The sequence below is a fragment of the Protopterus annectens genome, chromosome 4.part1 (assembly GCF_019279795.1).
Source record: "Protopterus annectens isolate FY-2018-M chromosome 4.part1, PAN1.0, whole genome shotgun sequence".
NCBI lineage: Eukaryota > Metazoa > Chordata > Ceratodontiformes > Protopteridae > Protopterus > Protopterus annectens.
Genome location: NC_056734.1, coordinates 31,642,760 through 31,658,229, shown reverse-complemented (window position 1 = coordinate 31,658,229; position 15,470 = coordinate 31,642,760).

The following is a 15,470-nucleotide window of genomic DNA, read 5'->3' as shown; positions in this document are numbered from 1 at the left end:
TCATCACTGTGAGACCTGAACCTTCTACCTAGCTAAATACAAAACCTAGAAAACAATATAAATTGCGAGTGTTGAATTTAACAATATAAAAATGCACATTTGTCCTTTGTAAAACTTCACCAGTTGGAACATATGGTACTGTACATCACAGGCTTTGGGAAAAGTGCATATAAGACGACAAACTAATGACAACATACAAGTACTGAGGTTGTCTCTTGTAATGACATACATCTGATGCTGTCAATTTACATTCATTCCTCAACAGTTAGGTTTGGATCTGATCCTCAGATTCAGCTTGGCCATTGTTGTAGCTCATGGCCACCAAAAAAATGTTTAAGCCGCTCACTTACCCATAATGCACGAACCCCTAACATACCCCAGATCTTGTTTGCCACATTTACATTTGGACGTGGTTGCTTTGTGCTCTCAAGCATTTCAATATTGAGATAAGTTTAATTCTTTCATTTGTTCCCTATATATCAGAATATTTTTATTTCTAAATGCTCTCTTTTTATACTTTTTAGTGTAGTTTCTAAGTACCATTGCTGGTAATTTTTGTTTATTTCTATCCTTAATTGTCAACAACAAAAAAAACTTCTTCCTTCTACTATTTTTGTGTTAATATTTTCAAAATGTTTGAAAAAGGCCCCTTTGACTTTAAAAAGTGCCAGAAATGCAGGCACAAGTTGCATCTTTCCGAAGCACATGTTTTTTGCATATACTGTTTGAGCCCAGATCACCTTTAGGTAGACTGTTCTGCCTATAAGGCCTTCAACCCACAAGCAGTACTGGATAGGAAAATAAATTAATCTTGAAAGGACTGTGTTACCTTCATCCTTTTCTGAGCCTATTTCTGGAGCTAAACCCCCAAACCTAAGTTAATGGAGGCTTCAACCAAGTCTTCAAGCCTTTTGGTATCATCAACTCCCTCATTGGATCCTACCACAGAACACCAAGGAAAAAGCATACATTGGATCTGAAGACTATACATATATAGAGAGATATCTGTAACTACACATACACACTGAGATATGTATAGGAAGATTCATATGTAGAAGGTGCACACAATATGGAACAGCCACTATGCCTACAGTTGCCACCTTACCAACTAGACACTGTATAAACCACCTATACAAATGACATTTGTTGCCTGCAACATATACCCACAAAGGTCAAAGGATATAACACCATGAACAGGTTTGCATAGATGGAAAAGCTTTATTTGTGTACTATTTCAGTTGTATATGCCATGTCTGTTAGACACTGACATACATATAAACAGAGTAATGCAACTGTGAAGCAGTTATATTAATAAAGTAGTCTGGAAAGGTTTACATATGTTCTTGTCCAGGTCGAGGTCTGCAAGTAGTACAATAGTAAAGACAGACTGGGCCACAGGATACCAATCAATCAACAGTAAGTAATGCAGATGTATAGTCCAGCAGCCTCTATCTACACTCTGTACACATTCCCTAGTGGGTAAAGACCTCATTTGGCACAATGGGATGTATCTGTTACATAACAAGGCATAACTGACACCATCACAATCACACTGACAAACAGAACAGTCTGTATGGTAGGAGGCAGTAGGCCTGCATTTACCCAAGGTAAATTGTATGGTAATGTACATCCAGATACCTTAAGGCAGCTTGCCCCTGATACCCCCACATGTTGTAACAGCCTAGGTTAGTTATGGTGCATCCCCTTTCCAGACTCAATAATACAGGGCCATATACCACTGTTACATACACTGGCCTCTGGAGTGCATAATGACACACATGTATTGTGTAGGTGAAACCCACACATATATGGACCCAACCCCACAATATGTGTTAGGGACACAACAGCAATGGACTGATGGCAGGAATGGCAGTATGACATACTCACAGCCCACTACATAACAACTCCTGACAGCATGTCATATGTACAAATCCTGGTATGTAGATGGAGGACAGAGGCTGGAACTCAGTCCCATATGTGTAAAACTCTTGTCATACACTAAGCAAGTCCCTGGTGTCACAGGATAGTCTGCAAGATACCCTTATTCAGGAATATGAAGTTAGAAACAGAAATGGATGTAGCCATGTACTGATAGCACTCAACACAGAGACTGACAGTGATATATCTGACACATGACCTGCGTGGTGGACAGACAAAACATAATAGGACACCTCTGACCATCAAGTGGATAGGCCCACAGTTGAGAGCTATGCAGACAGACTGCATTCCAAGTTAAACTAGTATGTACACACAAACACAGTAACACTGGTGCTATTCAATGCATACAACAACTCTATTCACACTCTGCCTGTAGTTCTGGAACCTCCTACAAATATGTTGCTGGCCTGAGTGTGCAGGTTCTCTTGTAAGAAGTATTGCTACCTGCTGTCTGTAACACTGCTGCCCACACACAGGAAGGATGTCCATCATACAGGAAAGGTAAATGGACCATGCACACATGCTGTAGGGATTTATAGTAGTTGGTTGCCATGACAGTGGTAAATGGAAATACTACACAGCATGCTGCATGCAGATAGCAAGTGAAGGACACTGATTGGTGCAGAGCCCATCACCTGATCATGTGCATCAACTACAAATTCCATGATGCAATCTATGAAAAGCAGCTCATTCCATTTACTGGAGAGTTACTGAGTGAGAGAGAGAGAGAGAGAGAGAGAGAGAGAGTGTGTTACACACAAACAATAAAAAAAAAAAAATCAAGCTAACCATCCAGAAGAGACTTCATTCCCAGAACAGGTATGTGAAGTATATATGTATGTAACTGACCTTAGTACTTGGTCGATAATAATGGGATAGATGATGTGGAATGTTTTATATGTACCTTCAGGCGTTGCTGTAATGATGTTCAGCTGAACAACTGCTAAGGACAATAGAGTCCATCCTGGTGGGTAGTGGGCCATACCCATCAACCGTGCAGAGCAGCACTGACTGATAAGATGTAAGCCATCATAGTGTGTGTTGTGTAATGGGAAGTATGTATATTACATGGCCAATAGCTTGTGGTGGAAGTAATGCCATAATGATGGACACGTGGGTTCCACAGCCTACCTCTTGCAGGATACTCAGGTTAACCTGTATTGTAGCATGCAGGAATGCCATAGGTGTGTAATAGGGTTATCTGCAATCTGGCCCTACATATACCTCCCTAATGACAGGCTGTGTCCATATGTGGCACCTGTCTGTGTTGTAGCAAGGCAGAACAGCGCAGCTGTGCATGAAGTGTTGTGAGATTGTGGACCTGATGTCTGAATGTATCCCACATATAGGTATGAATATGTGTACACAAACATATATGTGTATATATATATATATATATATATATATATATATATATATATATATATATATATACCCATGTGTAGAGATATATATGAACACAGATATACAACGTCATATATATCTACACATATATGGATATATACCTATATGCACATGTCTACATATATACAAACACACACACAAACATGTATGTATGTAAATACATGTCCTCTATATTCCCACCACAGTGCTGCATGCTATGTGTGAGGAAACAGCACACATAGCAATACACACAGATATCTACAGCTGTCAGTGTGTGCAAAATGGATGGGTATGTCACATGTGAACCCCTTGTTGGGACCACATTGCCCTTGTCTGTGAAGTATGGAATGGGAATATGGGGAAGTATGGCAGGTATAGTTGTGGAGGTGGTCAGAGTTGGTAGATATAGAGGACAGCCTACAGGAGTGGTATGTGACACATGTGGTGGGTCAACACCCTGGATGGTGTGTGTGGTCTGTGATGTGGGCGTCCAATGGGAACCAATATGGATACAATGGGAACAAGCTTCCCACCCACTGCTATTCACAACAGCAGTCCACATTCCGAAGGTGCATGGCCTGGAAGTTGAACAGGAGGAGCATTTGGGCCCTGTGAATGTATACTGGGTGCCTTAAGGTGATGTAGCACATCCCACACGTGTCTGTGGAGCCTGTTATGGAACAGGCCTTGGGCCTGACCTCAGGAGACAGGAACATGTCTGTGTGTGCCCCCGGGGGGGGGTGACAACATCTCCTGAGTTGGTTCCACCTGACGGTATTGCTGGACCAGTACATGATGAAGCCCCAGGGTGGGTCACACATGTGATGTGGCCTGGTAACATGGGCAGATGAGATTGGAGAGGTGGTTCTGCTGGCCAGTAGTACATATACATGCTATAGTGTCACTGTTATAGAACATATGTCGGTAGTAATAATCTACACAATCCCAGAACATCTCCAACAGCATGCACAACCCCAATAACACAGAATGTCAGATGTGCAGCAAACACATAGCAAGCATACCACAGGCATATATGGAACCACTGTAACCCTGACAATGGCATGCAGATGAATAGTCTGTAACAGGCCAGCAATGATAGTGTCCACACAGGGAACATGGCTACAAACACACTGCACAAAGAGTGGTACAGTACAATATCTGCCCCACTAGTAGGCATGCTGTAGCCATACCTATTGAGTTGTGTGTACAGTTTGTTGTCACTGATATGGTGGGGGGTGACAGTAATGTGTATTAAGAACTGTGGTAACCTTGCTGCATGACTTGCTCACACCTGTGTTCATCTTTATGTCTTTCAGGCACGATGTCCCATGGAAGGTTGCCAGCATGCACAGCAGTTGAAAATAACATTTTGCCTAATGACCTCATACAGCACTATGCAGTCTTGTTTGGCCAGACTGCCCATGATCATCAGGAGCGGACTGCCCTGTGGAATGACCTAGTCGACAGGGTCAATGATGTCGGACTGCACAACTGCAGTTATGAGCAGGTCTGGCATCTTTGTTCTGACCTGCTTCGCAATGCCTGTCGGCATGCTGCTGCAATCCAGGGGGATCACCTCACCAGAGGGGGGGCCATGCCATCGATTCCCCCCTGACACATGTGGAGGAGCTCATAGTCAGCCTCGTGGCACCTGCCCATCCACACAGCCACCAAGCACCGGACACCTTTGTGGAGGTGGGTGTCACCCACACACCGGCCGAGGTGCGTGCAGGTAAGGCCACAAGGCACATCAGTAGACCACTGTTGCATATACATCCACATTGGTACAGGTAGATCATGCATATCTGACATGCCACAGATATATTTTGTTGCTACATAGTAGTGATAAACAGATGTACATATGTGGTAGTATTGTGGACATATACAGTTGATGTATTTTAATGCTGCACCCACCCTGTAGCAATGCCACAGGTGTGGCCACCGACTTTGCATCTCTCACCCTCTTATGTAGGTCCCTCCGATATACAACCAAGGCAGAAGCCTGTAGCTGGTGAATATGGTTTATGTAGATGCTTGCCAATACACTGGGCATGTTATGGCAATGGTGTATTCTATCCACACATCTACCACACCTACCCAGAATGCATGCTGCACATGTGCATGTATTATTGCTGTTAAATGCATGGCATCACAGGGGTCACCATGATGGGGTATTGGAAGGGTATGTCAGACACCTGCATGATAACTAACATCCTTTCATTGTGAAATATGTCCACAGGGAGTAACATAATGGTAGGAGACATGGTCTACAGTAGGGACATGTTTGGAACAACACTCATATACAGTGCAACACAGGTGTATATACCTGTCGGACAATGGCAACTTTTGCAGTGTTACACTATGGCATAAGGCATTACTGTGGGCCAAATTATCAGCTGGGACTAGGCTGTAACATGTGGTGTTCAGTGTATGGGACACTGCAAAGTGACACACATATGTAGGCCTTACTTGTCATGCATCTGCATAAAGGCTGAAGGAGAGGGGGGTGTCAGCATGACACACCAGTGCACTGCAGCAGGGATCCTAAGGATGCTAAGAATGGCTGTATCTGCACATAGTCAGGTTCAGGAACTGTGGCAGATGTAACCCTACCCCCGCAGCAATAGTGATGGCAGTGTGTGAACACCAAGGGATGCGCACATGAGAAAAACTTGCAATCATGCAGATTAGGTGGACATGTGTAGGGCACACTGAATATACACTGGCAAATGCAGACAGCCCATGCTAGTATACCCCTGCCAGGAGTAGTGACTGCTGTAGTACATATAACAATTGGTGCGACAAACCATCATGATATGGGTGTGCACACATATGCCCACACAGAGTGTATGCATCACGGTCAGCATCCGCACACCTAACACATTCAGTAGACACTGCATGTGAAATTACAGAACATATATCACATATCAGGCTCATGTACTGTTAAGATGTGCGGTGATGTGGTCCCATGGCAGATCAAACATGAGTGCGTCATATCAATAAGGGTGAGTACACCCCCCATAGTTATGGTATGCTCTGATAGTTGTCAGTGTAAGAGTATTGCATTGGTCATACATGGTCTGCTGATGTTCAGAGCTGTAAATCAGACATCAGGCACTCACAAATTACATCTGTCCACATATCATCCCAGGTATGTGTTGCTGAAAAACATAGGGGCTGTGAGCATTAAAGCTGACATAACTGACACAGTACTACACATTCAGCAATGGATTGTACACCTGTGAGATGTGGTGCACAGTACATGGCAGAGTGCAGAACAGACGCACAGCAATACTGTGTACATGGGTGCAGTGGTATCCAGGGGAAGGGGCATCACATAGTGACACAGCACATGCATCACACACATGTATACTGTTGCTAGCATGGATTGACTGTAGCTGTACTGCATGTTGTTGTTCACCATATGTTATGCATGTTGATAGATGGGTAATAGGAGTACTGTGTGTACGATCATTGTGCAACCTCACCTGTGTGTGTGTGTGTGTGTGTGTGTGTGTGTGTGTGTGTGTGTGTGTGTGTGTGTGTGTGTGTGTGTGTGTGTGTGTGTGTGTGTGCACGTGTGTGCATCCTGGTGGGTAGTTAGTTTGTCTGTAGGGTCACTCTAGTGAAGTGGAGGGAGGGAGATGCATGCAGGATGCGTGTGTGCATGTGTGTGTGTTTGTGTGGGTGGCCATGTATGCACATGTGTGAGTGTGGAGTGTTCATACAGCAGTACCTCCTTTTGGGATTGTGCAATACATGGACATGGACTGCACATTACACACCAGGAATACTTGTCATGTATGTAATCATAGGACAGCTGATAGTATAATAATGTCTGTAGCATGGAACAGGCATTGAGAGGGAAGGTAGACACCAGGTATACACTTAATATCTCATTCAGTAGAGAGGTGACCTACAACCCATGTATGCAGCACTACAGATGCTTTGGGGAAGTACTAGTCAACACCAGGCAGTGTATCCATACATTACAGTTGTCACATGATAGGCTGATTGAGCAGCATATCTGGCATGTACTGAGCAATACATACACATGACACACCAGTGTGTGATATTATGGAGTGAACATAACAGCCCACACATATAAGAGCCATTCCCATGATGTCCGGATATACACAGGGTGAGCACTGAATGACAGCAGTGAGGCCATGTAAAACCGCTACACACAGGTCAGGCATGTAATGTAGTAACAGGTCTTGTGTTGTGATCATGTGTCTAGCCATTTAGAGGATTGATATGTTAATGAGTGGTATCAATGTGTGTATGTTACCAAGTATGATGCAGGATGGGGAACACATGGAAATATACATGGGACTGACTGTAAAGTCATGGACAGGTAGGTATTATAGTGGTGTGTGAGTGTGTGTGTGTGTGTGTGTGTGTGTGTGTGTGTGTGTGTGTGTGTGTGTGTGTGTGTGTGTGTGTGTGTGTACTGGTAGGCAATGCTGTGCAGGTCTTAAAGTGCGTTTATTGTTTTCCCCCACAGGTGGTGAGGTGGGCTAGGGTCCCTCCAGTATGCAATCTGATGTTGGTGTCCATGCAGATACCGAAGATGATGACAGTACTGTTGTGGCACAGGTGGGGTTGTCAGGGGCTGAAACAGCGCCATCATTTGACATTCCCCTTTTAACCACCCCAACCCTGCACACAGTTTCAGTGCCCATACATACTCCATCACCAGTGGCCATAGCAGAGGGACAGCTGGCATTTGGTGGCTGTGCACAGGAAAGTGTGTTAACCATGCCTACTGTGTCTGGTCGCAGCAGGCATAGCAGGATGTCCAACAGGGCACCACATAGGCAGATGCCCCAGGGTGCTCATGTTAAGACCACTGGACATCATGCCCCTGGCAGAGGTGACATAGCTGGTACCAGCAGGCACATGTTTCAGGATGTCAAAGAACATTACACCAGGCAGGGCCTGAGGCTGCAGAGGGCTGCTCTCACATCTGCAAGTGACAACGCCTGTGAACTTGTTGGTGCCATCCATGCATTAACTGAGTTGATGGATTGATGGTCTGGTGAGATGATGGCCCTCATCGACCATGGTCTGTCCATGCTTGAATGTGTGGTGGGAGTGTGTCAATGGCCGCATGGACGTAGGCCAGCAATGTCAACAGCTGGCAGTCAACATGGATGTGCTAGGACATCAAGGGGCTCCCGTAGTAGCAGTACCAGCCCCGGCACTGCGGGGGGAGGGGGTGCTGTCCACACCACACCACAGCAGGCCATGAGCACGTGGTCCTGGCCAGTCCCAGGAAGGACCTGGTACCAGTGGACATTTGTCATCATTAGCTGAGAGTAGCACATCGAGGCCTGTACCTGGATGTGCCCATAGAACCCCTGGCAGGCACAGTCCACGTGTCTGTGGCTGGAGGTAGTGAAGTGCACACCCTGCCAGGTATAGTCTGCAGCTGTCCATAATCACCTGTGTAGGGCAGCCACATGGCAGAACTGTGTGCATGCATACGCACACACTATACAAACACTCCTAGGGCAACCCCATACCCACACACACCACATCACCATGCCCAGTTCATCTCAGTACACGGTGTCAAATGTATGGCCTACACTCGGCCTCTGGCAAACCAACAACACACCCTGTGCATATGATGATACATGTGCCACATCAATGTCATCCATAACATCAATGCAGGGACAGACTAATATGGTTCTGATGCACATGGTGAATGTACTACAGTGTACCACATTACTGCAATGTAACATGTTGTAGGGAGTAAAGTGTAATGCATATATGCCAGGTAGTGTAGCCATCCAGCAATGATGCATTATAGCTGTTAGTAACACTGGTTGATTATGGTCTCTATAATGTTATCCATTTGTGTTTAGGTGTACATGTGGCAGCACGAGGATGGTCTTTAGTCATATTCCACAATGGGGTATGGCACTGTGGTGACACCATGGCTGTGACATATCTGGGGTACAGTTGAACATGTCACAGGTTTGTATAACAGTCATCGCCTGTGCCACATGGACAGGTGACCCACTGAGGTGTGTATAATCTGCAACCTGATGTAGACCCATCCACATACACGCACACTGTAACTTGGCAACATTGGGACTAGACCCGTACCTAGGTATGTAGTAATACTGAAGTGTATGGCTTCCATTGCACACACCACACAGTTTTTAGGGTGAGGTGTATCCCAGTTTACATGTTACATGCAGAACATCCTCAAACATGTACAGAATGCTAATGGGGAATGTAATGGGTGCATATGGACAATACATAGTGTCACATACTTTCATATACACATTAACAGACACATAACAGGCAGACACACATCCGAGAAACCAGGGCATATTGCTGCTAACTAACTTGACCATGTGTTGAATGTGTTACAGGTAGGCTGCACACAGCACATGCATAACTGGCCTGTATCGTGGTATCAGTTACCAGTATGGTTGATGGTGACAGTGGTAACCATAATGTGGTACATGGGACATATACCAGGTGTACCTTGGTGTAATGACAGTGTACATAGCACCCACATCCCCCAGTAGATATTGTACTCCCAAAAACCCATGATGACACTCTGATATACCCACCATCACACATTGGCCATGAGTGCGATACAACCCATTGTAGATCCCAACAGTGGTACTACAGGGATATGCATCTAATGCACATGCCACATGCATAGCAGGGTGTTGCATTGTCATGCCTTACCTATGGGCAGCAACAACACTATCTGTACTACTGTGTGGCAATGAGTATTGCAATAGGAGCTCTCTCTGGCCAAGATTGTGCTAGACAGTCAAGAGGAGAAGGTTAACACCTGCACTGCAACCTCAAGCACTCATAGCCCTTCAAAACCCACGCCATCAACACCCACAATATGCGGAGGCCCTTAACATTAACCTGCCCAAGCAACAAGGACCTCCGAAGCTGAAATGCAAACACCAGTCACAACCAAAGTGACACATAGCTCACAACACCAGTGTACCACCCAACAAAAGCTCCTAAGGCAAGACAATGTACCCAACACTTTAGTCATAGATGACTCTATAGTCAGTCTCAATGATGTCCCACTCACCAGGCTAAACAAGGAGAAAATTACAGTCAGCTGCCTGTCGGGTGCCAGGATCTGCCACATAATGCATGCACTCAAGTCACTCCACAACAAGTACAAATATGACTCTGTCATTGTCCATGTTGGAGTGAATGACTTGAGACGTACCTCCCTGGACTACATGAAAAGAGATATGGAAGAGCTCTTGGATCATGTGGCCCAGGCAGGTATGACTCTAGCCCTGAGTAGCATCCTGTCTTCGCCCAGAATGATACCACAGTATAAGGACAAAATGATTGACTTCAACAACTGGCTGAGCTTCTGGTGTCCTTCAAAGGGGATCCAGTATCTGTCTGCCTGGAATGACATGATCGACAGACCACGATGCTTTGCCAGAGATGGTCTGCAACTGTCACCCCTGGGATTCAGGTTACTGGCTAAAGCTCTTGCCACCCCTATAGTGCCTTTTTTAGGCAAGGTTCAAAGGACAAAACCACCACCGTAACAGATACAAGCATGCAAAATCTGAAGGTAGTGCTACTCATTGCTAGAAGTCTAAACCTCAAAATGCACTTTCTCGAGGCACTCCTAAAAATGGAGAACATCGATATCTGTGCAGTAATTGAGACCTGGTTCAAGGCTCTAGACAGCAGCACTGCAATATCAGGCTACAACTCATATCAATCTTTTCGGCTACAAAACCAAGACTGAACCACTAAAGGTGGAGGACTGTCCATATTCACCAAGGATATTCACACCTCCAGGCTAGTTGCCCAACACAATGCATCTGAAATTCTCCAAGTGCAACTAACAATAGGTAAGACTGCAATCCAATTTGTAGCTTGCTACAGATCCCCCACCATGCCCTAAGATTCTCACTACACCTTTCTAAACATACTGGAAAATATTAAGATACAACCAAACACCCTAATACTGGGTGATTTCAACTACCCTGCCATTAACTGGGAAAACTACTCAGGTACCAACACCTTTTCCCAATGGTTCTTGGAATTCATAAATTCCAATGCCCCAGATCAACTAATCCATTGTCCCACCAGGGGCTCCAGTATCCTAGACCCAGTCATTACCAACATTGGAGATAGATGCTCCACACAAGTGGTCACCCCCTCATTGGTCAGGTCTGACAATAAGCAAATCACCCTTGACATCCACATCCCACCCCCCCAGTAAGGAAACCTCCGTAAAAAACTTCTTTAAAGCCAACTTCATGCTACTGAATTCAAACTTCATGAAACCCACGCAGACGGGATCTGAAAGTTCGACTGCTGAATCCTACATTAAGGCACTGTATGAGCACATCCACTCGTGTATGAATCGTGCCATCCCAAATAGAACCAAGATGCTCTCGTCCAAAAAAGGAAGCCAATGTGGTGATGCTCTGCTATAAACAAACTGTACAACAGAAGGAAGAAACTGTTGCAGAAAAGAGGAAAATCCCAGGATGCAAAAAACTCCCTCACCAGCTTCAGTAAGAAGCTGAGATCCCTCATACAATCCTCAAAAGCTAGTTACGAAAATAAAATTGCCAAAGATTCCAAAGACAACCACAAGGCATTCTATAGTTATGTCAAGAATATAAATGGCAATGCTCAGATCTGCTCTGAGCTACAACAGAATGGCATTAAATATACTGATCCCAAGAATATTGCCAATATCCTGGCAGATCAATTTAGTGCCAACTTCACCCCCCCCTCACCCCCTAAAGAGCCCATCTCAATACCAAAAGATTGTCAAATTCCGGTAATCATGGCCACACAGGTAGAAACTGCACTCTCCAAAGCTAAGAATAGAGCTTCCATGGGACCAGATGACATCCCAGGCTGTGTACTACATGAACTACAAAATGAACTAGCACCTCACCTAAGTGTCATGTTTAATCATAGTCTCACCTCAGGCTTTATGTCCACTGAGTGGTGAACAGCTACAGTTATCCCACTACACAAGGGGGGATCCACTTTGGATCCCGGGAACTACCCGTCTGAGGCACCTGATCTGCAAGGGCATGGAACGCATTATCATGGAACTTATAAACAAAGACATTGACAACCTTCAAACACTGGACCCCACCCAATTTGGGTTCATGAAGGGCCAATCTTGTCTCCTGAACCTGATTGACTTTTTCGAATCAGTCTCCAGAGCTGTGGATGAGGGTAAGGCGGTCCACACAGCTATCTGGATCTTGCAAGACCTTTGACACCATTCTCCACTCTGGAATCATAGATAAACTTACTAAGCTGGGCATAAATCCCTTTGTCACTCAATGGGTTGCCAACTGGCTTACTGACAGAACCCAGACTGTACAAGTAGCCAACTCCAAATCCAGCTCCAGACAAGTGACAAATGGAGTACCTCAGGGTTCAGTCCTGGGACCACTCTAGTTTCGCATCTACTTCTCTGAAGTACAGGCCAACATTAAGGGACTTTTGCTAACAAAGTTTGCAGATGACTGCAAACTGGGAGCCATTATTGAATCCACAAATTATGTGGATATTCTACAAAAGGGCCTTATAGAAACAGATGCCTGTTGCCAGAGCCATGGGTTCAAGCTTAATGCCAAGAAATGTATAGATATCCCCTTTGGAAAAAAATGCACCCATGAATTACCACATAGGTGGCAGTACACTAAACATCAAAAGTGTGATGAGAGACTTAGGGACACAGTTGGACAGTGATCTCACCTTTGATAACCACATCGCCACACCAGATATGAAATCCTTCTATGTGGCACACCTCATCACTAAGGGCTTTTCATCCAGAAAAAAGGAGGTCATTGTCCCACTGTAGTCATCCCTCATTAGACCCATTATAGAGTATAACACCCCGTTTGGTATGTACCTCAAAAGACATCTGCAACAGCTGGAAAGGCCACAGAAATACCTCACTAAAAGAATCACAGGGCTAAAACAGATGCCATATGCGACCGTCTAAAAAAACTCCAGCTATACTCTGAGGCATATCATCTACTCAGAGGTGAACTCTTCTTAACATACAAGGCCATGTCAAACCCTAAGCTGTTGGACATACCCCACTTAAAGAAATCCCAATCCCTCAGAGCCACACACTCCAGGGATCTAAACCTTGTCATCACAATGAACAAAACATGCTGGAGGGATATGTTAATGACCCAGAGACTCCCCATACTCTGGAATAGACTGCCCATGCATGTCAATCAGAGCTCTGCCTTGGCCCTCTTCAAAAGGAACCTTGATGATTGGATGGGAGATAGGAAATTCACCCCGGGGATCATGTCAGTCTCCCTGCTAGTCAGGGGTCCAGGGAAGTAAATATTGTGGGAAGAAATATCTAGGGAATTGTTATGGCTAGGCTTGTATAGGCCCTAGGACCGATAGCTAAGTACCAACCTATGAACCTATGAACCTAAGGAGTATGTGGCTTCAGAATGCTGTACCCTACAGATAAACAGACATGCACACATACACACACTTGCCAGAACACAATATTTATCCCATGCCTATCAACCCAATTGTACAACACTGTTGTGATGGTACTGCAAGGCTCATGTAGCCAGTATGTAGAGGAGCTTAATAGGGTACATGAAATGTCCCATACAGCAGCAGCCACAATTGGCTATGGAAATGGGTGTTCTGGTGGTTGTGAAGACCCTCATGGTATTCCCACGTACAGGTGTGCTAACACACAGACACTGCTATACTCAGTCATGCACACGTACACATGTGTTAGTACTGGGGTGCATCTCTGCAGGTGGTCATAGCTGTGTACATAGTTATTGTCCAAGGAGAGATGGGTTGTGTAGGGGTTGTGTGTACAGTGGTATCCTGCCACCTGCCATGTGGCAGCAGGCAAGCTATTGACAGACACTACTGTGGTGACCCTCAGGGTGGATGTGACATGCATCAGCCATTCCTCCAGGTGCCTTCCTCACATGGCCACTGAGGTGATCAAGTTGACATGCATGCAACATGCATTACAACACATGGTTAGTGTCTGTGATGGAGACCTGTACCTAAACATGTTCAGTTGACTGTGGTAGTGTAGTGAAGGTACCTGTGGCATGTGGTGTGTACAGGGTGTTATCTCCAATATGTGCCAGTTCTTACACAGCTGGGCAGACATGTCAGTGTCAATCTAGCTTCGGATGCCTGTACATATCCCAGTGGGATACTTGCCTTCTGCACATCTGTACAGGGCTGACAATCATTAGCTTGGAAAGTAGCTATGCAGTAGGATGAATGTGTTGACAGATAGATGTTTGACAACAATATGTATGCCATAACTATATGTCAGGAGCCCTCACTATCATGTGCTATGCAGACGGTAGTCTACAGTTACAGTCCACATGTCAGATCATTACCCAGCAGGGGTTATATACTGTGACATAGCTAACACACCAGTGATAAAACACAGAGGCCTCAGAGTCCAGCTATGCCTGCAGGTGTGCCTGTTGTCAGTACTACATTTAGCACTCTACTCATGTATGTGTAGGCACTGTCAACAGTAGTACTGCTATGGACATGCTCCACCTCAAAAAATCCAAATCCACCAGAGCCACGAGAGCAAGAGACTTAAACGTCAACACGGATATAAATAGGATGTGCTGGAGGGACAGATTCATCATCCAGAGACTCCCTACACTATGGAACAGAATCCCAGTCCATGTGAGGCAGAGCCTCTCACTGACTCTGTTCAAGAGAAATCTTGACGAGTGGATGGGAAATCGTAGGTTTACCCCGGGAATCATCTCTGTATCACTGCTGGACAGAGGCACAGCAAACTAATGGGTATAGTATTCTCATCCTAAGGGGTGGTGAAAGCCACACACACTCTGGCTAGGCTTATAAATGCCCTAGGGCAGATAGCCTAGTATGAACCTATGAACCTATATACTACATGCCAGTGTGATAGCACGTACCCTGGACTACTACCCCTGTATGTAACAAAGTCACAAGGATAACAATGCTGTACAGACCTCATATATGTCTGTGTCCCAGACATGACACTCACACCCCTTGCTCTTGTAATGACAGCACATAGGTGCATGTATTGCACATGGCATTACATACACTTATTACAGATGTCATTACCCTACTATGTT